Source organism: Carlito syrichta, unplaced genomic scaffold (genome assembly GCF_000164805.1).
Source record: "Carlito syrichta isolate Samal-C Ts95f unplaced genomic scaffold, Tarsius_syrichta-2.0.1 Scaffold315490, whole genome shotgun sequence".
Classification (NCBI taxonomy): Eukaryota; Metazoa; Chordata; class Mammalia; order Primates; family Tarsiidae; genus Carlito; species Carlito syrichta.
The window spans coordinates 1,361,585-1,387,916 of NW_007259586.1; positions in this window are offsets into that span (position 1 = coordinate 1,361,585).

Below are 26,332 nucleotides of genomic sequence, written 5' to 3' on the forward strand. Positions count from 1 at the left end.
TCAGCCTTCCAAGTAGCTGGAACTACAGGCACACGCTACCACGCCCGGCTAATTTTTTAATTTATTGTAGAGATGAGATCTCGCCAAGTTGCCCCGGCAGGTCTCGAACCCGCAGGCTCAGACAATCCACTCACCTCAGCCTCCCAAATGCGTGGGATCACAGACTGAGCCACCGAGCCGGTTAGGAATGTAGAATTGTTTGCATTGTAGACTGAGGACCCCAGAAGGGAAGTGTCTGTGATTTTCCTTGTTACTGCTGTATCCCAGCACCTGGGACAGTGCCTGGCACACAGTAGGTGTCCAGTGAACAGTCCTAGAGTAAATGAATGGTACCCCAGCACTCAGCACAGTGCCTGTGCTATTGACAGGCCTCTACCAGTAATCACCTCCCAGCCTCCATTCCCTCTTCTAGGAATACCTATCCATGCCTTCCTTGTGAGTGCCTGCCTCTGGGCCCCTCACGGTGGGGGTGAACCAGAGGACCTCCTCTCCTCCCTGACATCATCTAATCAGACCTGGAGTTTACTCCTCCCCTAAGCTAAGACATTCATCATTTCTTGGAAATTTGGGTTTGAACCAGAGACTCTGGTTCGTAAGTAAAAGTTGGTGCTTAAAATGAGAGGCTGGAGTGGTCTGGTCTCAAGTAAGATCAAAGCAGAGGAGCCTGTATGCAGCTAAAGAGGAGAACAAAACTAACTGCAGAGAAGTAGTAAAGAGATAAGAGGAAAGGAGGGAAGTAGGGAGAGGGTGGGGAAGAGAGTCTGGGCAAGTGAACTTGCTGATTGGAGTGTGCTGATTTTTCAGTTCTTCACCTAGTCCCCCGAGTCCTGGCTGTACTTTCAGACTTGCCTATTTCTTTCAGTGCACGTTAGTTTGGTTGGGTTTCTATTTCTTGCAAACAAATAATAATTCCTAACTGTAAAATCCTAGCACAGCTGGGCTCGGTGGCTCAGCCTGTAATCCCGCGCCTTTGGGAGACTGAGATGAGTGTATTGCCTGAGCCCGCGGGTTCAAGACCCGCCTGGGCAACTTGGCGAGACCTCATCTCTACAATAAATCAAAAAATTAGCCGGGCGTGGTAGCGCGCACCTGTAGTTCCAGCTACTTGGAAGGCTGAGGTAGAAGGATCGCCGGAGCCCAGCAGGTCGAGGGTGCGGTGACCGGGAGCAGCCACTGTACTCCAGTCTGGGCGACAGAGTGAGACTCCAACTCAAAAAAAAAAAAAAATCCTAGCACATTGAAGGCAGATTCAAAACCTTTGTTGACTTGGGTGCATTTTCATTCATTCATTCAATTACTTACTCAACAAATATTTATTGAGCTGGTCACTGGGCTAAAAGGCAGAGGCACACAGATATGCAAAAAGTAGACACCATCTCTGCCCTTGTGGAATTGTGGCAGGAGAGACAGCTATTAATCAAATAAAGATAAGAAGAGAGATAGTGAATTTAACTTTTCATCACATACTGCCTACTATGTGCCGGGAATGGTGCTGGGCTATACAAAGGCATCTAAAGCCTAATTCATTTGGAGAACACAGGCTGGGTGCAGTGGCTCACGCCTGTAATCCCAGCACTTTGGGTGGTGAGCAGGCAGATTGCTTGAACCCAGGACTCCAAGACCAGCCTGAGCAACATAGCGAGACTTTGTCTCTACAAAAAATCAAAAAAATTAGCCATGCATGGTGGCATACTCCTTTGGTCCCAGCTACTCAGGAGGCTGAAGTGGAAAGATCGCATGAGCCCAGGAGATTGAGGCTGCTGTGAGTTGTGACCGTCATGATCATGCCACTGCACTCCAGCCCCAGCAACAGAGTGAGACTTCAAGTCAAAAATCAAAACAAAGTAAAACGAACAAAAAACTATGAAGGAGAACACAGGCTGCTCAGAATAGGGAACACTCATAATGTTCTTTACCAACGGGCTGATACATATTTTATCTGACTTGAACCTGAGACTGATTCCATGAGATTGGTTTTAGAATGCTCATTTTATTTTATTTTTATTTATTTTATTTTTTTATTTTTTTTTTTAGTTGGAGTCTCACTCTGTTGCCCAGACTGGAGTGCAGTGGCCGCTCCCAGTCACCGCAGCCTCGACCTGCTGGGCTCCAGCGATCCTTCCGCCTCAGCCTTCCAAGTAGCTGGAACTACAGGTGCGCGCTACCACGCCCAGCTAATTTTTGATTTATTATAGAGATGAGGTCTCGCCAAGTTGCCCAGGCGGGTCTCGAACCCGTGGGCTCAGGCAATCCACTCACCTCAGCCTCCTAAAGGCGTGGGATTACAGGCTGAGCCACCAAGCCTGGGTAGAATGCTCATTTTATAGGCAAGTCTGTAAAAGCAGGCCTCATCGGGGTTAAGGGACTGGTCAGAGGCAGAACCAGAATTGAAAGGCAGTCTTCTGTCTCCAAAGCATCTCTCATTTTCTTCCTCCTACAAAATGTTGTCTCTTCCATGTGACAGTAGATGTGGAAGAACCATATACACTGCGCAACCGTGCAGAAACTTGAGGCAGAAGGCATTCAGGCAGGACTCAACTGTGCTATTTTTAGGATAAACTCTGCCAAAACAACGCAAGCAGCAAAGGGAAGAGGCATTTCGTCAGCTCTCTCTACAGAAGATGCTACAGTGGGGTCTCAGGAGGTCTATCTGCAGTGCTGTATCTCTCCTAGAGGCTGGAGTCTCCCTGGGAGGCCAGATGGATGGTTGAAATTTGTGAGGCCTGAAGTCCCTTACCCAGATCTCCCAGGCAGCCAGGCTCTGGTGCCCTGGTTTCAGACTCAGGCACTGCAGTGAAAAGATAAACAACCTGGTCACAGAGCTCTCAAGAGGCTTAGGCTTTACTCGACCAAGCTCATCACAGCTCACAATTAGGCCAAGTGACTGGGCTAAACTGCATATTCCTGGGGGAGTCTCGTTTTCCTCCCTTCTTATCTCACATTATGGACAGAAAGGCTAGAAATAACCCTCTCCAAGCTATTAAAACGAATGTCAGAGCTCCCTGGATGCCTCGGAAGGAGGAATGCTGTGTTCAGACCATCTTTCTGCTGAGGAAGACAAGACCATGGACTAGCTGGGGTTTTCATTTGGCTTTACGAGACCAAGACCAGCAAGGAGCAATGACAGGGGCTGCCAGGGCTTCAGCAGCCCAGAATATCTCCCCACTCACTGCTGGTGCCTGAAATTCCTCCAGGAGATGTGCATTCCTGGCTCAAGATGCTGCCTCTTGTGAAGCTATTTCTGGACTTTTCCTAGGTTCACACCTGAAAGTATAACACTGGAGGAAATTCTGGGCATTCTGTGATTGTGTTTATCAAGGCATGGTCTGTAGAACACCTGCCTCAGAAGCAACTTTATCTGAATAAGCATCCAGATGACTGGGCCCCACTCCAGGCTAGATGAATCAATACTTCAGGATGTGAGGCTCAAGAAACTTCATTTTCAATAGGCACCCTTGTTCATTCTTTTTTTTTTTCTGAGTTGGAGTCTCATTCTGTCGCTCAGGCTGGAGTGCAGCGGCACGCTCACAGCTAGGTCAACTTGCTAGGCTCTGGTGATCCTTCCGCCTTAGCCTTCCAAGTAGCCAGAACTACAAGCACGCGCTACCATGCCTGGCTAATTTTTGATTGATTGTAGAGTCGAGGTCTCATCAAATTGCCCAAGCTAATCTTAAACCTGCAGGCTGAGGCAATCCACTTGCCTTGGCCTCCCAAAGTGCTGGGATTACAGGCTGAGCCATCGAACCTGGCCAATTCTTAAGTACAGGAAGCTTGAATATCACTATGCTATACTATATGTTTTCTTCTCAGTGTGCCTGAATGTATTGCAAATAAAGAATTGGTTCTAACATCTTGTCCCTTTAGGCCAAGGGTTCTCAACCCCATACTATTAGCTTTTGAATCCAAGTCACTCCTTGTGTGAGGGAGGAGAGGTTGTCCGGTGCATGATATGATACTTAGCATCATCCACTTAGATGTTAGTAGTAACTCCCCTCCAGTTGTGACAACCAACCCAAAATAGGTCCAAGTGTTGACAAATGTCCCTAGGAGGCAAATTCCTCCCACCATCCCCCACCATTGACAGCACTACTTTAGGTAAGTGGTTCCTAGCCTAGCTACAAATTAGAATCACTCAAGGATCCTTTAAAATCTTGAATTGGCCAGGCTTGGTGGCTCAGCCTATAATCACAGCACTTTGGGAGGCCGAGGTGAGCGGATTGCCTGAGCCTGCGGGTTCAAAACTAGTCTGGGCAACTTGGTGAGACAATAAATCCCAAAAAAAAAAAATTAGCCGGGCGTGGTAGCATGCGCCTGTAGTTCCGGCTATTTGGAAGGCTGAGGTGGAAGGATCGCCAAAGCCCAGTGGGTCGACTCTGAGGTGACTGTGAGCATGCCATTGCACTCCACCCTGGGCGATGGCGTGAGACTCCTACTCAAAACAAATAAACAAACAAACAAAAAAGTGGATTATTGGATCTTATCCCAGGAAACTTTTATCTTTTGAGTCTAGGGGAAAATCCAGGTGCACGGTGTGTGCGCGCGGGCACAGACACACACACACACACACACACACACACATTTTTGTTAGAGACAGAGATCATTGCTCTGTTACCCAAGCTGGAGTGCCTTGGCATAATCACAGCTCATTGCAGCCTCAAACTCATGGGTTCAAGTGATTCTCCTGCTTCAGCCTCCCAAACAGCTAGGACTACAGGTGCATACCACCACATCCAGCTAATTTTTACATGTTGCCCCAGCTGGTCTTGAACTCCTAGCCTCAAGCAGTCCTCCTGTCTCAGCCTCCCAAAGTGCTAGGATTACAGGTGTGAGCCACTAAGTCCAACCCAATGAGCTGGGCTCGGTGGCTCAGCCTGTAATCCCTCGCTTGGGGAGGCTGAGGTGAGTGGATTGCCTGAGCCCGCAGGTTCGAGACCTGCCTGGGGCAATTTGGTGAGACCTCATCTCTACAATAAATCAAAAATTAGCTGGGCGTGGTGGCACACGCTTGTAGTTCCAGCTACTTGGAAGGCTGAGGCGTAAGGAGCGCCTGAGCCCAGCAAGTCGAGGCTGCAGTGGCTGAGAGCGGCCACTGCGCACTCCAGTCTGGACGACAAAGTGAGACTCCAACTCAAAAAAAACCAAAAACCAAAAAACCAACCCAAGGCACATATGTTTTTTAATATTTCCCAGGTAATTTTCATGTGCCAGAGTTGAAAACCATAGAGTAGGTAGACTCTTGAAGGCAAGGATTCACATGTATGTTTGTGATTTCACAGAATATATGAATACTTTAGCCACACAATGAGATTTTTTTTGAGCACCTATGTACCATTACAGTCACCCAGACAGGACGGCATGAGCTACCTCTTCTAAAGTTCGCAAATGGACAACTTCAGTCAAATAAATTCTAAATTCCCTCCCACCTCATCCCACCCCATGTATAACCTAAGTTGGTTAAATTCAAGTTAAGAATAGACATTTTGGCGGGATGCAGTAGTTCAAGCCTGTAATCCCAGCACTTTGGGAGGCCAAGGCGAGAGAATTTTCTGAGCCCAGGGATCTGAGACCAGCCTGGGCAACTTGGTGAGAACTCATGTCTACAATAAATCAAAAACAAAATTAGTCAGGTGTGGTGGCACGCACCTGTAGTTCCAGTTACTTGAAAGGGTTAGGCAGATGGATGATCTGAGCCCAGCAGGTTGAGACTGCAGTAGCTGTGAGCAGCATGCCACTGCACTCTAGCCTGGGTGGCAAAGTAAGACTCTGACTAAAAAAAAAAAAAAAGAGAATAGATCTTTTCTTGATGGCTAGGGGAATAGATGATTTCTATTAGCTGGTACCATATGGAGATGTGAGAGCTGAAAAAACTGATAGCATTTTGCCACCATCAAAGTCAACCAGAGGATGAAAAGGGCACTCCAAGGAGGGTAGCACCAAGAGAATCACAGAGAAAAAGAGCTGGAACCTTGATCAAATTGTGCCCAAATTCCAGTCTGTCACAGGTCTCTTCAGTTACAGGACAGAATAATCATCTTTATTTTTTAAGTAAGCCATTTTGAGCTGGAGTTTCTGTTGCATATACCCCAAAGCACCCTAACTGATGAACTTCTCTAAACCAATATCCTCCTGTAACTACATTACACTGTTTAGAGTTTCCTACTCAAAATGTGTCCTTGGACCAGCAGCCTCAACATCACCTGGGATTGTGTTAGAAATGCAGTCTCCAGTCTTCTGTCATGCTCTACTAAATCAGAAGCCCATCATAACAAGATTCCCAAGGACTGGTATGTGCATTAAAGTTTTAGAAGCACTGGCTTAGATAACTGATCCCTCAAGCACTGGGCTAGATGATAGATACAATAATAAGCAAAAGTCATACGTGGTTACCTGGTTTCTCTCATTTGGTTAGATGCCATGTTATATACTCAGTAACACCTCAACTGCATCTATCCTTTCTTTCTTGCACTCATTGCACACAAGATCTGTTTAGCACTACATGTATATACTAAACACAGATATTAAAAAGTGGGAAAAAAACGGGGAATCTCTGACCTTAAGGAGCTCAGTCTCCATTTGAGGAGATGGACATTACTTAAGCATAGAAACAAATATTAAGTGCTAGTTATATAAATATGACCCTGGAGAGGGCTATGGGGGAGATTGGATCTGATCAGGGTGGGCCGGCATGGCTGCCCTAAGAAGACCAGAAGGGTGAGTAAGGAAGGAAGGGCAGGTGAGGAGGAGAGCACTCGAAGCAGAGGGAAAGGATGATGTGTGAGCCCTTCCATGCAGTAAGGTGCAGGGTGAGACCAGTAGGCCCTCGGAAGGACAGGGAGCCTGAGGGGCAGGGAGCCTGGGGGACAGAGAGTTGGGCAGGAGGCTTCATGATGAGCTTGGAGGGGTGGCTGAGGGTCTGGCTGTGTAAGACTTTAAAATCGGAGTTAGGGAGATTTTTCTTTGATCCCAGACCAACAGAAAACAAGTGATGCATTTCAATACAAGGCTTGCTGGCATGGCCTAGCTTGTCACTTGAGAGTGACGCACAACTCGAGCCATCTCCTGATACCCTTTTCCCCATCTTCCCTGCTCTTCTCTCACAAGCCAGCAGAGTAGACCAGCATCACTTAGCATGTCCACAGCCTGCTCGTTATGGGAGCTGGCAGACAGAACAGAGTGGTGGGGACAGGCTGATTCAATTGCATCTTCTTTGCTAGGAGTGCCACGATGGCAGGAATTACACGTGCCGGCATCACACTCTGCACTTGGTACTTCACAACATACCTCGACCCCAAAAACAGGCATAGTAAATACATGTTGGATGAATGGCCCAGCCCAGGTTCCTTAACTTCAGCAAGGCTCAGCTTCCTTGCCTGTAAAATAGGACAATCATAGTACCAGCTTCCTAGGGTTGCATCAGTGATGTGACTGTGTAAGTATGGTGCTAGGTACATGCCTCGTATCCCCCCCCATCCCACACACACACACACACACACACACACACACACACACACACACACACACACACACGAGATCCCAAAGGCAAGACAGTCCAAGCTGCTGGTCCCCACTACCAGCTCCTGGTATGGTGGCTCACACCTGTAATCCCAGCACTTTGAGAGGTGGAGGCAAGCGTATTGCCTGAGCCCAGGAGTTAAGACCAGCCTGGGCAAATTGACAAGACCTTATCTCTACAATAAAATTAGCCAGGCATGGTGGCAGGTACCTGTAGTCGCAGCTACTTGGGGGGCTGAGGCAGACGTGTCACCTGAGCCCAGTAGGTCAAGCCTGCAGTAGCCATGATCATGTCATTGCACTCTAGCCTGGGAAACAGAATGAGACTCCAATTCAAAAATAAATAGATAAATCAGAGGCTCTATCAAATATTATCCAAATAACTACTGAAAAATCCAGACAATGTTGTGAATTGTTGGAGAGAAATCCTCATTTGCTACTATCACAAAGTTTCTAATACAATCTCAAGTTAATCCAATGATGCTACACTTCCAGGTGCCATATTACACAGTTTTAAAAATTCACACTTTTGCTATTCTAGCAGCTGAATAAAGTTGCCTCCGTGCTTCAAGTTCTTCTGGTTTTGGGGCTTTGAGACAAGACTTTGACTCAGCCAGAACTTCAAGTTCTGTGGCATTCATTAGGAGTCTGTGAGTCTTGGGAACCTCTCGTCTGTTCACAGAAGAGACACAGCTGTGGCCGAGCCACACCTTCTCTAATCCTTCTCTTCCCCAGCCATGGACTTGGACAAATTACTGGAGCTGTCCACACCTCAGTTTCCTCAACAGTAAAACAGGAATCATAAGAGAGATGGTGTAACGGTGAAGCACTAGGTGACCTCCAGCATGCCTGTGACAGTCTGAGTTTGTGCCTATTATTTCAATCTCACTATAAAATCGTTGCAGTCCGGATGACAAATTACACAGTCATTTATTAAGAGCTTGAGTTTTACAGTTGAGCAAAAATTGGATCTGAATGACAATTTAGTCCTTTGTTATCAGTAAGTTACTTAACCTCTCTGTACCTCCGTTTGTTTACTTGAACAATGGCAGTAATCATGTTACTTTCCTCAAAGGGTTATTATAAGAGCAAGTAAAAACAATTCAGGTGAGAACACAATGAACACTAGTTGCTGTTACACTCATCCTCTGCGTGGGAGGCTCTATTAGTTAGGAATCATTCAGTTCTAAGTGTGAGAAATACACCTTAAAGTAATACGCATTTGTTGGCCTGAACAGCTGAGATGTCTGTGGCTTTTGCTAGCTTCAGGTGCTTCAGGGGCCACCTGTTTGTATACTGTCACCCGGAATCTGAATAATATCACCCAGAATCTGTGTTCTTCCTCCAAATGTTATTTTTTCCCACCTTGTTCGCAGTGTTCACCAAAAGTCTGTCCACGGTGAAAAAATTGGCTGCTCAGAGCTCCAGACTTACACAATCTCCACAGTTTCTGATTTCAGAAGGAGAGAGATCCTTTATTTCCCAGAGTCTCTATCAGTCCTTGGAAAGGGACTTTGAGTGACCCCACTGGGTCATGTGCCCCATCCTATCCAGGGAGATGGGTTATGCTGATTGGCCAGGCCAAATCACGTGCTCATCCCAAAGCAAAGGAAGCAGGTGTCCTTAGTTACATCATATAAAGTAGGAAATGGAAAGTTCTCCAGAAGGAATGAAGGATAGATAAAAAGCATAAAACAGATGACTATCATGTCTATCCTTAAAGGATTGTTAAGCTCATTCAACTTCTAATGCTCCTATGCGGAGAGAGTGGTCTCTGGTAGACACATAGAATTTACTTCAATTCTATGAGGAGCCAAGAAGAAGAAAATGGAAGATAATAAAAGAAAACTAATTTCTTTTTCAAAATGGTAGAAATATGGGAGATGTAGTCCGTAGCTGATCATGTGTCTTTACCAAGTGACTGCTGGCCGTTCTCCCCATTTGGCCAGCACATTCATTGCCCTTTGCTCTTTGCCCTGTGTCTTGAGGTCAGCCTCTTAGGAGTGCCTAACCCAAGTTCCACTGGGTTCAGACTAGAGGGAAGAAAGCAAGGCTAGGGCTGGACGTGGTTTACATCCGCAATTCCAGCACGTTAGGTGGCAGAGGTGAGAGGATCCTCTGAGCCTAGGTGTTTGAGACCAGCCTGCTCAACTTGGCAAGACCTCGTCTCTACAAAAAGTCAGAAAATTAGCCAGGCATGGTGGCGCACACCTATAGTTCCAGCTATTTGGAAGGCTGAGGTGAAAGGATCGCCTGAGTCCAACAGGTCAAGGCTACAGTGGCCGTGAGTGTGCCACTGCACTCCAGGCTGGGTGACAGTGAGATGCTAGAGAGACAGAGAGAGAGAGAGAGAGAGAGAGAAAGAAAGGAAGGTTAGGGTGCCTCCCCTCCATCCTCAGGTCTCAGTCCTCAGCCTGTCAGCTTCAGTCTTTCTCCACGTTCTGGAAACATGCTCCATTCCTTTAGCCTTTGTGTCTAAGGGTGCTACCACCTTCCCACTTGGCTAGTCCTTGGGTACTTCATTGGTTCCTTAACCTTGACCACGCCTCTTCACAAATGGCTGCACTCCTTCTGACTCTTCCTTTCTCAAAATCTTGAGTGTGTAGCCGGGTTCAGTGGCTCAACCTGTAATCCTGTGCCTTTGGGAGGCTGAGGTGAGTGGATTGCCTGAGCCCGCGGGTTCGAGACCCGCCTGGGCAGTGAGACCTCATCTCTACAATAAATCAAAAAATTAGCCGGGCGTGATAGTACACGCCTGTAGTTCCAGCTACTTGGAAGGCTGAGGCGGAAGGATCGCCAGAGCCAGCAGGTCGAGGCTGTGGTGGCCGGGAGCGGCCACTGCACTCCAGTCTAGGTGACAGAGTGAGACTCCAACTCAGAAAAAAAAAAAAAAAAAATCTTGAGTGTGACATCCATTTATAGCCAAGACTCTGACCCATTAGACTAAGCAGAATTAATGCAATTAATTAGAATCCTAATTAACATAATTTGAATTGCATTAGAAAACTAATGTTTTGCCCATATTAGTTTTCTTGTTCCCCCTAATATTATACAAATAATACGTATCATTATAGGAAAAAATGAAAATACAAAAAAAAAAAAAAAGAAAAATCATAGTCTAATCACCTAGATGTGATAATTACATTACTTACTTTTGGGATAAAACCTTCCATGTTTTATTATTTGCATGTAAATACACATACACACAGACTTTTTTTCTTTTTCTTTTTTATAGAAGTGGAATGATTATTAGGTTTTTAAGTAGACAGCTGTTAAAGTAAAAACCATGTAGAAATAGTCTACCTGTAAAACAGGTAATAGTGAGGTAATATTTTTAGATTAAACTTTAATCATACAAGAATTAGTTTTTTAGAATATTATACAATTATAACTCTACTTTTCTAAAAACAATTACAAAATAATTATTTTCAGAGTTCTCACTCGTAAACAGGTGCTTAAATTTGAAATTCTACTCAGGCCAGGAAAAATAAATGTAAGGAATATTTTTGGATTTGACTGGTTTTCAGTGATTTTGTTTAACTGTCATAATAGAGGTGGGAAAGATAAAAAATTGAAATGAGATGGAACATTTTTAAAATTTCTATTTCCATCTGTAGGTGTATATTTAGCTCTAAATGGGAATATAACATTTTCCCTAGGTACTTCGCTTTAAAAAAAAATTTTTTTTTAATGCCAAAGGCTGATACGTATTTTTAAAAAACACAAAAGTTATATATTGCACAATCTGAATGGAATGCTAATTCAGCAATGCCTTTTAAATAAGGCAGAAGGATTTGGGACCCTGTATCCTATCAAGAATTATCTTGTTAACTGGACTCCTTTGCAAGGCTAAAACCAATCATAAATACTATTCTCACCAACTAGTAGTTCCACAAATGCAATAAATGCAAAGGCCACTTCAGATCCTGATTTGGGGTCCTTTAAAATGAGTATGAGCCGGGCTTGGTGGCTCAGCCTGTAATCCCGTGCCTTTGGGAGGCTGAGGTGAGTGGATTGCCTGAGCCCACGGGTTCGAGACCTGTCTGGGCAACTTGGCGAGACCTCATCTCTACAATAAAAAAAAAATTAGCTGGGCATGTAGCACGCGCCTGTAGTTCCAGCTACTCGGAAGGTTGAGGTGGAAGGATTGCCGGAGCCCAGCAGGTTGAGGCTGCGGTGGCCGGGAGCGGCCACTGCACTCCAGTCTGGGCGACAGAATGAGACTCCAACTAAAAAAAAAAAAAAAAAATGAGTATGACCATATTGATAGGCCCAGTTATTTAGCATGATCTAAGATAACAAAGTGTTTATCCACCAAAAAGAACTGGAAAATTCACTCAAGCAAACTTTATGGGCCATTCAGACTCACATTCAATCATTTATGTGATCTGGTACCTTCATTTTCTCCTTTCAGATGATATTCATTGTTCCTCTCTCATAGTTTCTAATACTTCTTAGGGATAACATAGAAAATATAGGGGTTTTTCCCCTTGTTAATAGGCATTCTACAGCCTCATTCATTCCGTTTTCTAAATCTCTGATTTTACAGTAATTCTCAAGGGATTTCTTCTGGCATGCATCATTTCTCTGACTGACCCACCACTCCCTCAAGGCTCTGAAAAAGTCTTGGCTTGGATGTAAACCTTACTTATTTGACTTGGCCTTCCTCAGTTATAAAGTTAACTGCTAGGTCAATCAGACATCTGAATCTTTCACCTCTACAGTTCTTGTGAATGTTGTCTGGAGTCATGATCACCATGTTTTTCGAGAACTTTACGATTATTAAAGCTTTTGAAGGCATGCTTAAAGAGATGAAAAAACATTAAACCAATCACCAACAACTGCATTGCAGTGAGGACTCCAGGTTAAGAATGTCTGATGGGGCTTATGAGCCTGTGCACAGTAATCATTCTTTTCTCTCAGCCTCAGTGCAGCCTCCTACACTTCCAGGACTCTGCTTTTAGAAATCTGCTGATATAGTTTGGATGGTTGCCCTCTCCAAATCTCATATCAGGACGTGATCCTCAATTTTGGGGGCGGGGCCTCGTGGGAGGTGTTTGGGCCATGAGGGCGGATTCCTAAAGAATGGCTCAGTGCCCTCCCCATGGTAATGAGTTCACACAAGATCTGGTTGTCAGAGAGTCTGGGACCTCCCCCAACCCACTTGCTTCCACTCTCACCATATGACATGCCTGCTTCCCCTTCGCCTTCCACCATGACTGTAAGCTTCCTGAGACCTACCTCATCAGAAGCAGATGCTGGCACCATGCAGAAGCATGAACCAAATAAACCTCTTTTCTTTATAAATTACTCAGCCTCAGATATTCCTTTGGAGGAATGCAAAACAGACTGTTAACAGACGAATACACCCACATTCTGAGTACATCCCCGTGTGCAGTCCTTGGCACTGTGTTGACATTATAATATGTTTGTCATTCATTAGCACCAAATTACTCCACATGCACCACATCCAGCTATCCCTCAGCTCAGCATTCTAACAAACACTCTGTGTTCTCAGTTAAAGCAGAATAAATTGCACATTGGGCAAAATCTAGGGCCTCCCTGAAAAGTGTTTGGGCCACACCAGTGTTCAGTGTCATGCTCATTGAGAACCATGTCTAGTGCTTGATGTCTCCAAGACACATTTTCACTGGCCTCATTCCAAAGAACAGGCCTAAATTTTTATGAATTAGAAATGTAAAAATTTGGCTCTTTCTTCAAGGACTGTGGTGCTAAAAATCAGACCCAGGAGCCAGGTGCAGTGGCTCAAGCCTGTAATCCCAGCACTTTGGGAGGCAAAGGTGGGGGCCTGAACCCATGGATTCACAAGCAGCCTGGGCAACTTAGCAAGACCTCATCTCTACAATAAATCAAAAATTAGCTGGGTGTGGTAGTGCGTGCCTGTAGTTCCAGCTATTTGGAAGGCTGAGGCAGAAGGATCGCCAGAGCCCAGCAGGTTGATGCTGGGGTGGCCGTGAGTGTGCCACTGCACTCCAACCTGGGCAACAAAGTGAGACTCCACCTCAAAAAAAAAGAAAAAGAAAGAAAGAAAGAAATCAGACCCAGGCTAAAGATAACCTGGCTCTAGCTGCAATGACTTTGTTTTGGTTCTTCAACCACACCAAGAACATTCACACTTGGAAGCTTTGCTCAGTCTCTTCCTTCTGTTTGGATACTCTACCCCTAGATCTTTTTTTTTTTTCCCCGTTGTCCCAGGTTTATTGAAAATATTACAGCATAACAGATTCAAACAGCTCCATATGGCACTTTGAAATTCATTCCAGCCATAGGCTGAGTGACCTGCAGGCTGGACCGACTGCCAAAGTTCGAAAGCTGCAGCATTTCTTTAGTGTCAGGATCTACATCAATGATCTCCTGATCCAGAGTTGAGACCTCAGGAACATAATTATCTCTCCTTTCTCTTTCCTCCTCCTCCTGCAACTTGATGAAGATACCTCTCACCAGGTCTCTCTGAATCCGCTTCATCAGTTGTGCGACAGTCTGCGATCTTGTTGCAGAGTTTCTTGCCGAGAATGGTGATCTCCTCATATGCATGCTTGATTGTGTGTGTGTAGTATTTAATAATGGTCCAAACCACCTTCCTTACAGTTTTGGCTCGAATGCAGCCCATTTTGGCAGGTCCTTGGTAAAAGAGCACTGCCCCTGCACCTTGATACAAATGGTTCCATTTTATCGTTCAGGTGTCAGCTTGAATGTGACCTTTTCAGAGAGGACTTTCCCAACTGTCAAAAGTAGACCACTCATCCCTACTTGTTCTCTGTCACATTATCACATTTTATGTACTTGTAGGGACTTAACATCTGAAATTATTGTATTTATTTTCTTATTGTCAGTGTTGGTTTCATGGGTGAATGATGTATACAGTCTCTCAAGGGCCTGGGCATAGAAGAGCCCTCCACTTGGTTGAATGCTGTTGCCATCTTGAACTTCTTAATAATCTCCAAACAAGGGACCTGCACTTGCATTGCATCACAAATTATACACCGCTCCTATTTTTTTGTCTTTTTCTTTGCTCTTAGAGTATAAGCCCCAGGAGAGCAGGGATCTTTTTATTTTTATTTTTAAAAGCAGGATTTATCAAGAGGACAGAAAAGTTCCCACAGCGGGAGGGGACCCGAGGGGGTTACCCAAGAGCAGGGATCTTATCTCTTTGGTTCAGTATTGCATTACCAGCACTTAGAACACGACAGGAAATTCTGTAGTTGCTCAAAAGATATTTTTTAAGTTAAACACAGAATTATCATATACCTAACAACTTCACTCACAGACATATACCCAAAATAATTGAAAACAAATGATCAAATACCTGTACACAAATGTTATAGCAGCACTAGTCACAACAGCCAAAAGGTAGAAACAATTTAAATGTCCATCAGTGGATGAACAGATAGATAAATTGTGATATGCCCATGCAATGGACATAATGGATAATGGTAATAATTTTATTATTCAGCCAAAAAAGAAAATTGTGGAAGAGATTTTTTTTCTTACCAATTGCTAGGCTGAGGCACCTGTAATACCTATAGTAAAAGGTAGCTCAACAACAACAACAAAAAGCATACAAATGTACTTAATACCCTGTTTTCATTTGAATTTCATGTAATTTTCATGTGTCACAAAATATTACTTTTCTTTTTATGTTTTCCCCCCAAGCATAATATAAGTTTTATATAATATGGGAACCTTTGCTTAGTTTTGATGAAGAGTGGCCTTTTGTGCAGGAGTATGATTGGGCAAAGAGGGTTTGAACTAATGGTAAAAACCTGGGGGAAGCTTAGCAAGGCTTGGTTGTTCAGATTCTTCTCTGATTCCCTGTGTCTTCAGAGATACGGACATTCCTTTTCTCTAAGTATAGGGTGGGCACCTCTGGAATGAGGGTCTTATGACCTACTTTAGAAGATCAGAGAATTACTTTATGGTCTACTTCAGGACAGGTGGAAAGTCAGCGAGAGGTTCCTGCTTTTGCAGTTTTCACAAATGCCAAGGTGCCATATTTTAGGGTAGCATGTTCTGAGCACAATCAGAATAAATACTGATGTAAGCTACAACATGGAGGAACCTCTAAAACAAGCTAATTGAAAACAAGCCAGACACAGAAGGTCATATATTTTATGATTCCATTTACATGAAATGTCTGGGATAGGTAAATCTAGAGAGAGAGAAAGCAGATTGGTCGTTGCCAGAGGCAGGGGTAGGGTGAAGAGTAACTGCTTGATAGACAAGGTGTTTTATTTTGGGATAATGAAAGGGTTTCAGAACTGGATAGAGATGGTCGTAGCACAACATTGTAAGTGTACTAAATGCTACTGAATTGTTTATTTTGAAATGATTAATTTTATATTATGTAAATTTCCTCTCAATTTAAAAAAAGGAAATGGAAAAATACATATTTGTGGAATGAACACATATTTAGAACTTGTTTCAGAGTTCTTTGCCACAACTAATTCCAGAGTATTTTTAGCCCAACCTAGGGCTTGAACTACTTCTATACAAAGCTCTGAGTCTGCATAAAGAACACATTCACAGTATTTCAAATATTTGCTTCCATCAGGATGACACAGAACATTGTTATTAATATCATCATTATGACAACACGATTACTACGTTTTTAGGTTGCTTTTTTTTTTTGTCTTAGGCTATGTTTTGAAATTTTTATTTGATGCAAATTAAAACCACACTGAGATACCACCTAACTCCAGTCAGGATGGCCATCATCAATAACTCAAAAAACAACAGATGCTGGAGAGGATGTGGCAAAAAGTGAACACTTCTACACTGTTGGTGGGAGTGTAAACTAGTACAGCCTCTATGGAAAACAGAGTGGTGATTCCTAAAAGATCTAAAAATCAACCTTCAATATGACCCCACTATCCCCCTACAGGGACTATACCCGGAGGAACTCAAGTCACTCTTTGAAAAAGATATCTGCACATGCATGTTTATTGCAGCATTGTTCACAATAGCAAAAACATGGAACCAACTGTGCTGCCCACTGAAAGAGGACTGGATTTAAAAAATGTGGTACATATACACAATGAAATATTATGCATCTGTAAAGTACAAAATTATGAATTTCGCAGCAACTTGGATGGACTGAGAGGCTATCATACTAAGTGATCTATCACAGAAACAAAGAACCTAGTATTACTTGTTTTCACTTATAAGTGGACCTTGAACAACTATCGTAATACTATAAGAAAGGAATTGACAGTAGTGGGAAACTGCCAGGGGAGGGAGGCCACACCTCATCAACAAGAATTCCTGCGTAATGAACATTTGTATACCTAACCCTTTGTACCCCACATATTTAAAATAAAAAATTTAAAAAGAAAGGGAAAGACTGTATTAAAATTATAGATGGGCAAGGTGCAGTGGTTCAAGCCTATAATCCCAGCATTCTGGGAGGCCGAGGCGAGAGGATTGCCTGAGCTCAGAGGTTTGAGACCAGCCTGGGCAACTTGGTGAGACCTCATCTCTACAATAAATTAAAAAAATAAGCTGGGTGTGGTAGTGTGTGCCTGTTGCTCTAGCTATTTAGAAGACTGAGGTGGAAGGATCACCTAAGCTCAGCGGGTCGAGGCTGGGGTGGCCATGAGCCTGCCACTGTACTCCAGCCTGGGCAACAGAGTGAGACTCCAACTCAAAAAAAAAAAAAAAAAAAATTGTAGATGAATACAAGTCAAGTTTGACTTTTGCAATTACAAAAGGTGCTCAAAGTGGTTACTATCAGCATTCAGACATTCTGTTTACAGTGAACTAAAAGTAATACATAGATAACTTCTCTTAAAATACGTATACATGTTTTGGGTACCTCCAATATATGTAGATCTATTTCTGGCCTCCTTATTCTGTTTTATAGATGTATTTAGCTATTATAATAGTACCACACAGCTTTGATTACTGTAGCTTTAATGTACATTTTAAAGTCAGTCTTTCATTTTTATTTTACATAATCGTTTTGGCTATACTAGGTCCTTTGCATTTCCAAATAAATTTTAGAATCAGTTTGTCAATTCCTACAAAAAGCGTGCTGGCATTTTGATCAGAATTACACTAAATATACATAAATTTGAGGATAACCCGCATGTTAACAATTTTGAGTTTTCGAAACTATGAACAAGGTATGGTATATCTTTTATGGAATATCTTTTTGTTTATTTAAGTCTTTTTCATTTGTCTCAGCAATGTTTTGCAGTATTCATTTTATGGCTCTTGCACGTAAATCTATCTCTAAGCATTTAGTATTTATTAGTGCTATTATAAATGACATTTCTAAAAATTGTAATTCTTGGCCAGGCTCACTGGCTCAGCCTATAATCCCAGCAGTTTGGGAGGCCGAGGCAAGTGGATTGCCTGAGCCCACGGTTCGAGACCAGCCCAGACAACTTGGCGAGACCTCATCTCTACAATAAATCAAAAATTAGCCAGGTGTGATGGCGTATGCCTGTAGTTCCGGCTACTTGGAAAGCTGAGGCAGAAGGATTGCCAAAGCCCAACAGGTTGACGCTGGGGTGGCCATGAGTGTGTGTGCCACTGCACTCCAGTCTGGGCAACAGAATGAGACTCCAACTCCAAAAAAAAAAAAATTATAATCCTTACTATTATATAGAAATACAATTGTTTTTTAAATTTTGGTCTTGTACATTGCAACTTTGCTAAACTCACTTATTAGTTCTAGTAGTCTTTTTTGTGTATGTGTGGATTTCTGAGGACTTTTTACTTATATATCATATGTGAATCAGTAAATAAATACTGTTCTACTTCTTCCTTTTCAAAAAAAAGAGAAATTTTTATTTGATGAAAGCCAGGTGTGGCGGCATGTTCCTACAGTCCCAGTTATTCAGGAGGCTGAGGTGGAAGATCACTTGAATGCAGGAGTTTGAGACCAGTCTGGGTAACATGGCGAGATGCCATTTCTTTTATTTTATTTATCTTTATTTATTTTATTTTTTGAGTTGGAGTCTCACTCTCTTGCCTAGACTGGAGTGCAGTGGCCACTCCCGGCCACCGCAGCCTCGACCTGCTGGGCTCCAGCAATCCTTCCACCTCAGCCTTCCAAATAGTTGAAACTATAGCTGGAACGACAGGCGCGTGCTACCATGCCCAGCTAATTTTTTGATTTATTGTAGAGATGAGGTCTCACCAAGTTGCCCATGTGGGTCTCGAACCCGCGGGCTCAGGCAATCCACTCACCTCAGCCTCCCAAGGCGCAGGACTACAAGCTGAGCCACTGAGCCCAGCATGACCATGGGGGAAAACTGGGTGAAGGGTACACAGGATCTCTCTGTATGATTTTTATAACTGGATGTGTATCTTCAGTTATCACCAATTATTATTATTATTTTTTAAAGAAATGGCAGCCGGGCTCGGTGGCTCAGCCTGTAATCCCGCACTTTGGAGGCTGAGGTGGGTGGATTGCCTGAGCCTGCGGGTTCGAGACCCACCTGGGCAACTTGGCGAGACCTCATCTCTACAATAAATCAAAAATTAGCCGGGCATGGTAGTGCATGCCTGTAGTTCCAGCTACTTGGAAGGCTGAGGCAGAAGGATCGCGGGAGCCCAGCAGGTCGAGGCCGCGGTGGCCGGGAACGGCCATTGCCCTCCAGCCTGGACAACAGAGTGAGACTCCAGTTCAAAAAAAAAAAAGTATAATAACACAACCAGGAAATTTACATGGGTGCAACCCATCTACCTTATTTGGATTGCATGGTTTTACATGTATTCATTTATCTGTGTATCTTGTTTCTATATTTAAGTGTAACAATAGCTCCTTTTAGTATTGTAGTCTGTTGAATAGTAAGACATTCCAGAGAGCCAGTGGGTCCACCACAGTAACCACAAGTAAGTGACCCAAAGCAAAAGTTAAAAAAAATTTTTTTCTAAAGTCTTGGCAGGAGACTCAGCAGTCTGGAAACTCTTAGTTCACCCATGCCTTTGACATTCACTTGACCCTTATAGTGATGCAGTTCTTAGAAGGGCTGCCACACATTTTGTCTGATTCAAAAGACTGAGGGATGTGATACAATAAGGCTTTCTTCTGTCATTTGAGAAATTGGAAGACCTAAAAGTTGGCATTGAGTGGTAGTATAAAAAAGGTGGGTGCTAGCCGGGCTTGGTGGCTCAGCCTGTAATCCCGCGCCTTTGGGAGGCTGAGGTGAGTGGATTGCCTGAGCCCGCGGGTTCGAGACCCGCCTGGGCAGTGAGACCTCATCTCTACAATAAATAAAAAAAAAAATCAGCCGGGTGTGGTAGCGTATGCCTGTAATTCCGGCTACTTGGAAGGCTGAGGCGGAAGAATCGCCGGAGCCCAGCAGGCGAGGCTGCGGTGGCCGGGAGCGGCCACTGCACTCCAGTCTGGGCGACAGAGTGACACTCCAACTCAAAAAAAAAGGTGGGTGCTAATAAGATCATTTTTTCTTATGAAGAACACTTGCTAGCTCAACCTGCTGATAGATTTAACTTGGAACTGAAAACTCTAGCGAACGAACAGACTTGAGGAAAGTTTTCAGTGTTTACCACATGGTCCATCCTACATGTTAGTTGAGTTCATTTGAAAGTTCTAGCGAATGTTCCTTTCTAAATGGCATGGGTTAAAGGATTAGACATCTTATTTTTTCCTCTTGGCATCCAGCTTAGCTTCTTGTGCTAATAGAATGTAGCTTTCCCTTTAGGGTGCTATTCATGCCCTCATCTAATCTAGCTGTCTTGGCGATGCTATCCACAAACCCCATGTACCCCTCTTCCACAATCATGGCTCACCGTCTGAACACATAACTCAATCAACACATCCCATTCTTCTACATGTAACCATTGATTCATAAAATGCACTTATCCAAAACCGGTCAAAGAGATGTCATCCCTGATCTTTTGCTCAAATGATTAGAACAAAGAACCTCTTTTCATTGGACTTACAGATGTTACTATATAAGCACGGAGCATCTGAACACCAGCAGTGAGAGCATGCTATAAATGAAGACACCATGAAAAAGAGTAGACCTGACAGCCCTACCTGAACACCTAGAACCAGTTGTACCTGAAGCTCTAAACTTCTCAGCTACATGAGCGAATAAACTAATAAATTATCTTTTTGTATGTGCTTAAATGAATGAGTTGTTTTTTGTTTTTGCTTTTTTGGCACTGGCAACTCTTTGAGAAAGATCAATAGCAACATGTATTAGGTTAAGCTTGGGGCCATAAATCCTTAAACTAATGTAGTATTTGTGCTGTCATCATTCAATAATTCCCTTATCTTTCATCTGTCTTCATTATGGTCTGTAAAAATTTGCATGACCCACAAAGTTGGCGCTTAGTATAAAAGAAGTAGCTTAAGTAAATGAATGGTGCTGTGAGTACATTAATGCTTCTGACCCTATAATGTTGCCTTTTAAATATGAATGTGTAACACTGCAGTGGACCATGTGCACTACTTATTTAAGTCCTGTAATGAAATGGCTGGGGCCCTCATTGCTTATTTATGTGATACAGGCAGCCTCCCTCTAAATCCTAGTTCAATCTTCAGTGGCTGTTTTGTAGACTAGAAGCTCTAATGACTGCAAAAGAAATGTGTGCTGCTTCAGATGGTGCTATTAAAAGAAAACTGTTCCCAAAGAAATTCTTATCTCCTGGTGGGGGGAGCTAAATCACTATAAATTATGGAAAAGGAAATTGCAAATGTGTCTTGCTTTCCCTTCATTGGAGGCATTGTTTTATCACAACTGTCAAGTAGAGCATACACCTATTTTGGAAAGCTTTTTATAACTTTGAATTAAGCACAAATGGAGAAATAAAAGGTTGCATAATTAGAGGAACTAAATGGAGTTCCACTTTGCAAAACAAAGGGAGGGCTTCCCCATTACCTTTCTATTCACAAATGGCACCAGCAAGGGGTGGGAGTGGCACGCTGGACAGAAAACAGAGAGGAAAAGCAACAGCAAAATACAGTTAAGAGAAACAATCAACTGGATCTCCAGAATCTTGAAAACAAAAGCTGAGACCTTTAGAATTTCACACCCCTAGAGCAGAGGAAAAGAGGACAGGCCAGGGGGGGAGGACAGGAGTTGAGGGGTAGGGGCCGGAATTTGTTCCAACTGACTAAGCACAATCAACCCATCTACTCATATTGACGCAAACTTTGATCAGAGTGGCCGTTTCTCTTTCCTGTCCATCACGGGTGGTCACTGATCACAGAAACCAGCAGGGATGTGCTCAGCAAAGCCAGCAGAGGGAGCACAAGAACAATGGGTGGGTTCCAAGCTTTACCAAGCAACTAGCTCTCTCCACCAGCACCTCTCACTTTCTCCCACGCCTCCCTCCTTCCCTACTCTCTCCCTTCGGCTCCCTCTTTCCCTACCCTGCTCCCATACCATTCCTGCCCCCATCCCATATCTATCTTCCCAACCAATTGACTGGTCATTTGGAAACGTCTTACCAAAGAGTTCATAGGTTGGCATCCTGTTGGCAGATCCCGTGACGGATGGGAAAGGAACGCCCCCACATGGGTCAAACAATAAATATCACACTGAATGAAATAATTTTGAAAGCCAAGTACAAAGACTTATGATCTAATGTTAAGCAAAATTAACAGGTCCCAAAATTGTATATATAGTAGGTTCTCGAGTGTATAAAGATTTTTTTTTTTAATGCTAGAAAAAATAAAGAGAATGGAAATTTGTCCCAAAGTAAGGGTGGTTGTTCTGGAATATGATGTGTTTGGAGGAAGGTGGGATTTGGGGATAATTTTTTTTCTCTTGCTTCATTATGTATTTCCATGCTTCAAATGTTCACATTGTACACACTCGTATGTAATGTATACATTGAACCAATATAACTTTGATTATCATAGGGATAAAGAATTGTAAATGTAAATGGTTGTATATGTTTTATATGTTCATATACAATACTGTTTAATAATGCCATAGAAAGGCGTGTCGTGGCTCATACCTACAGTCCCAGCACATTGGGAGCCGAGGCAGTAGGATTACTTGAGTCCAGGAGTTTGAAACCAGCCTGGGAAACAGAGTGAGACCTTGTCACTACAAAAAAAAAAAAATTCCATAGAAAATGTTGATATGGCCATACTAACTAGCACCACAGAAGGAAAGAAGAAGACTATCTCTTATTGAGTCCTAGGTGCTAGGGACAATATTAGGAGCTGGGGGATAACAAGATACATTAGATATATTCTAACCTCTGGAAGCCTCTAGTTACACATCTCTTATTCTCTTCTCACACTGACTCTATGAGTGTCTTAGTCCATTGCTGCTATGGCAAAATACCGCATACTGGGTAATTTATAAACAATAGAAATGTATTGTTCACAGTTCTGGAGGCTGGGAAGTCCAAATCACAGTGCAGATAGATTTGGTGTTGGTGAGGGCCTGTTCCACAAGTGGAGATTCCTTGCAGCATCTTTACATGGCAGAATAGGTAGAAAGGACAAACACTGTACCCTCACATGGTGGAAGAGATGGAAGGGCAAGAGGAATGAACGCTCACTTGAACTTCTTTTATATAGACATTAATCCTATTAATGAAGTCTCCACTTTCATGACTTAATCACCTCCTAAAGGCCCTACCTCTTAATAGTATCACATTGGCAATTAAGTTTCAACATGGTATTGGGGGAGGGGAGACCCATTCAGACCATAATATAGAGATAGCTAGCAGTATCCTCAATTTTACAGTTAAGTTTGTTTAGGTGACACAGGGCTATTTAACTATTCCATGGTTGGCCGGAGTATGGTCAATGATTTTCACCTCCCATACCTCTCCCCCTTCTCAAATTTGAGTCATCTAAGAGTCATAATTTTTGCCATTTCCCAGCTCATAACTATTACCTGAGCTATTTAGCTGATGCTTTCCTTTATCTCTACTGACTTTTAACTGAAATTTATTTTGAAAGAAACTTTATGCTACTACCATAAATGCAAATCAGAATTATTTTGCATACATAAAAAGTAGCATTACATAAGCACAAAAATTCCCAAAACATTATGTACTATTGCAGAGGTTCCAAAGCTCTCTCTTTGTTATAAAAGAGAGAATAGCAAGTAAGACACAGATGTTAAATCCACTCCACCACCTCACTGAGGCTTTCCTCTTGACATAATCAGAAGGTCTTAACAAATTCTGAAAGGGAAGAGTTTTGTATGCAATTTAATGCATACTATAAATGACACCAACTGGGGCTTTGAGAATCATAGTACTATTTGATGGGAAGCCAAGAGAAACATCCCAGCCAAAGCAGAACAGAAAAACTTAGCAGCTGAAAGACAAGACTTAGGTGAAAGAATATATAAGTTAAATTTCACGCCTGGCTCGGTGGCTCAGCCTGTAATCCCGCGCCTTTGGGAGGCTGAGGTGAGTGGATTGCCTGAGCCCGCGGGTTCGAGACCCGCCTGGGCAGCAAGACCTCATCTCTACAATAAATCAAAAAATCAGCCGGGCGTGGTAGCGCATGCCTGTAATTCCGGCTACTGGGAAGGCTGAGGCGGAAGAATCGCCAGAGCCCAGCAGGCGAGGCTGCGGTGGCCCGGAGCGGCCACTGCACTCCAGTCTGGGTGACAGAGTGAGACTCCAACTCAAAAAAAAAAAAAAAAATTTCACTACCCTGATTATTTTGGAAACATGAGCATCAACTGGAACATAAAATGAAAACTCATTTTCTTAAAGACTAAAAATGTATTTAGTCTTTAGGCAATGCAATGAGATAGAAAGAACATCAGTTTAGGAAACAAATAGACATGGATTCAAATCCAGCTAAACAATTTATTACATGCATCTTCTGATTTTCTCCAAGTTTCAATATCTTCGTCTACAGGTCTAGGGCGAGGGATGACTAGCTTTCTGTTATACAATAGTCATTAGTAAATTTTAGGTTGAGGGAAAATTTTCTAATGAGACAAAAAAAAAAGTAAATAAAGAATAATTTTCACAAAAAGGTAAAACCGTGACACTCATATAGATATAAAACGAACATCTGGAAAACATTTTCTTTAACTCATTAATTAGGGAACCAGTGAAATGTTACAACTCATTCAAAGGAGAAGACAAAGATCTAAGACATATATAGATGAGAATGCTAAAGTGAATTTGGGAATAGACACAAAACTGTCATTTCTCACAATAGGAGATGGAAGCCAATTGACCGTCCACAGGACAGAATTTCCTTACATGACTGTGGACAAGAATTATTTGCATTACTACTAGTTTTATGCTGAATTTCTGACTTGTTACAGTCAATACAGAAATCTGTAGTAAGACAGTTTTCAAGTTAACTTTTATCTCAACAGACTTGTGAAATAGCTTAGCAAAGATAAGGATGTATACCTCTGTAGGATTAAATAACCCCCAGAGTCTAAGGTATTCCACTGAAAATATCCAGTCATCTTGTCTGTTTATTCCAAAGTCTTAAATTTTGCCTACATTTATGTTATGAACTGATTTGCTGAAGTTACAACCATGTTTTAAAATAGCAGATTTAGCCGGGCTCGGTGGCTCAGCCTATAATCCCGCACCTTTGGGAGGCTGAGGTGAGTGAATTGCCTGAGTCCGTGGGTTCGAGACCCTCCTGGGCAGCGAGACCTCATCTCTACAATAAATCCAAAATCAGCCAGGCGTGGTAGCACGTGCCTGTAGTTCCAGCTACTTGGAAGACTGAGGCAGAAGGATCGCCGGAGCCCAGCAGGTCGAGGCTGCGGTGGCCGGGAGCGACCACTGCACTCCAGTCTGGGTGACAGAGTGAGACTCCAACTCAAAAAATAAAATAAAATAAAATAAAATAAAATAGCAGATTTATCGTAAAAAATAGACCAGGTAGAATTGTTCACAATTAATAATTGTTCACATTAAAATATCACCAATGTTAATGATTCTGTACTACTGGTAATTATCTAACTAAAAGGAAAAATGGAATAGATGAACTTTAATGCTTTAAAGGTCTCTATTATCTAATATATTACAATGTTTATTTATAGTTTACTAAAGCTAAGTTTCAGAAAGGTTAGGAACACATGGAAAATCAACCTGAAACAAAGATAAAAACATTTCTGGATTCAAATGTAAGTTGATAATTGATAATAGGAAAACAAAATTGAACCAATTTTCAGTAAAATTTGAATTACATAAAGCCAGGCTTTTCCTCATTTTAAAAAATACTGACCAAGAATGACAACTCTCAAAGGTCACAAAATCTCTAACTCAGTGTCCTGATCAATACTGAAATTGATGGTAAAATAATTCCCAAGAGTTTCTTCAAAGTGTTGTACTTGATTTTTTTTGTTCCTTTGCAAACCTGTTTCAAGAACAAAATTGCCATTTTATACAGTAAAAAAGGTAATTCAACATGCATTTTTCTAAGCAATGAAGGTAGCTTGAGGATGTCTGGAAGCTGATTTTGTAATTTCTTGCTAACTCAAAATTAGATTTCCGTGAAATTGTGTAAGTTTCTTAACATTTTTCTATTGGTCCCAGATTGGTTATTTTTGGTGCAAGGGCAATTCTCTTGCACCAAACAACTTGACTCTCTCTTAGTCATTTAAGCCACCCAAACCCTCAAATAAATTATTTAGCAAACACAGTAAAGGAATTCAAATGACATTTCCTTCTATTCACAAAAACTTCAACTTTTATGTTCAGTAATTAATGGCACTGTTTAACTAGGGATAACATTACAAAATAGGGGCAATTATTATTTACCACAACCGTGTAATAAAGTGTCAAAGGTTATCACAACAGGATATCTGTGTTTAAAAGGAAAGAGATAAAGAGACAAAGTCAAGCTAGTTATCCCTGTTTTGTT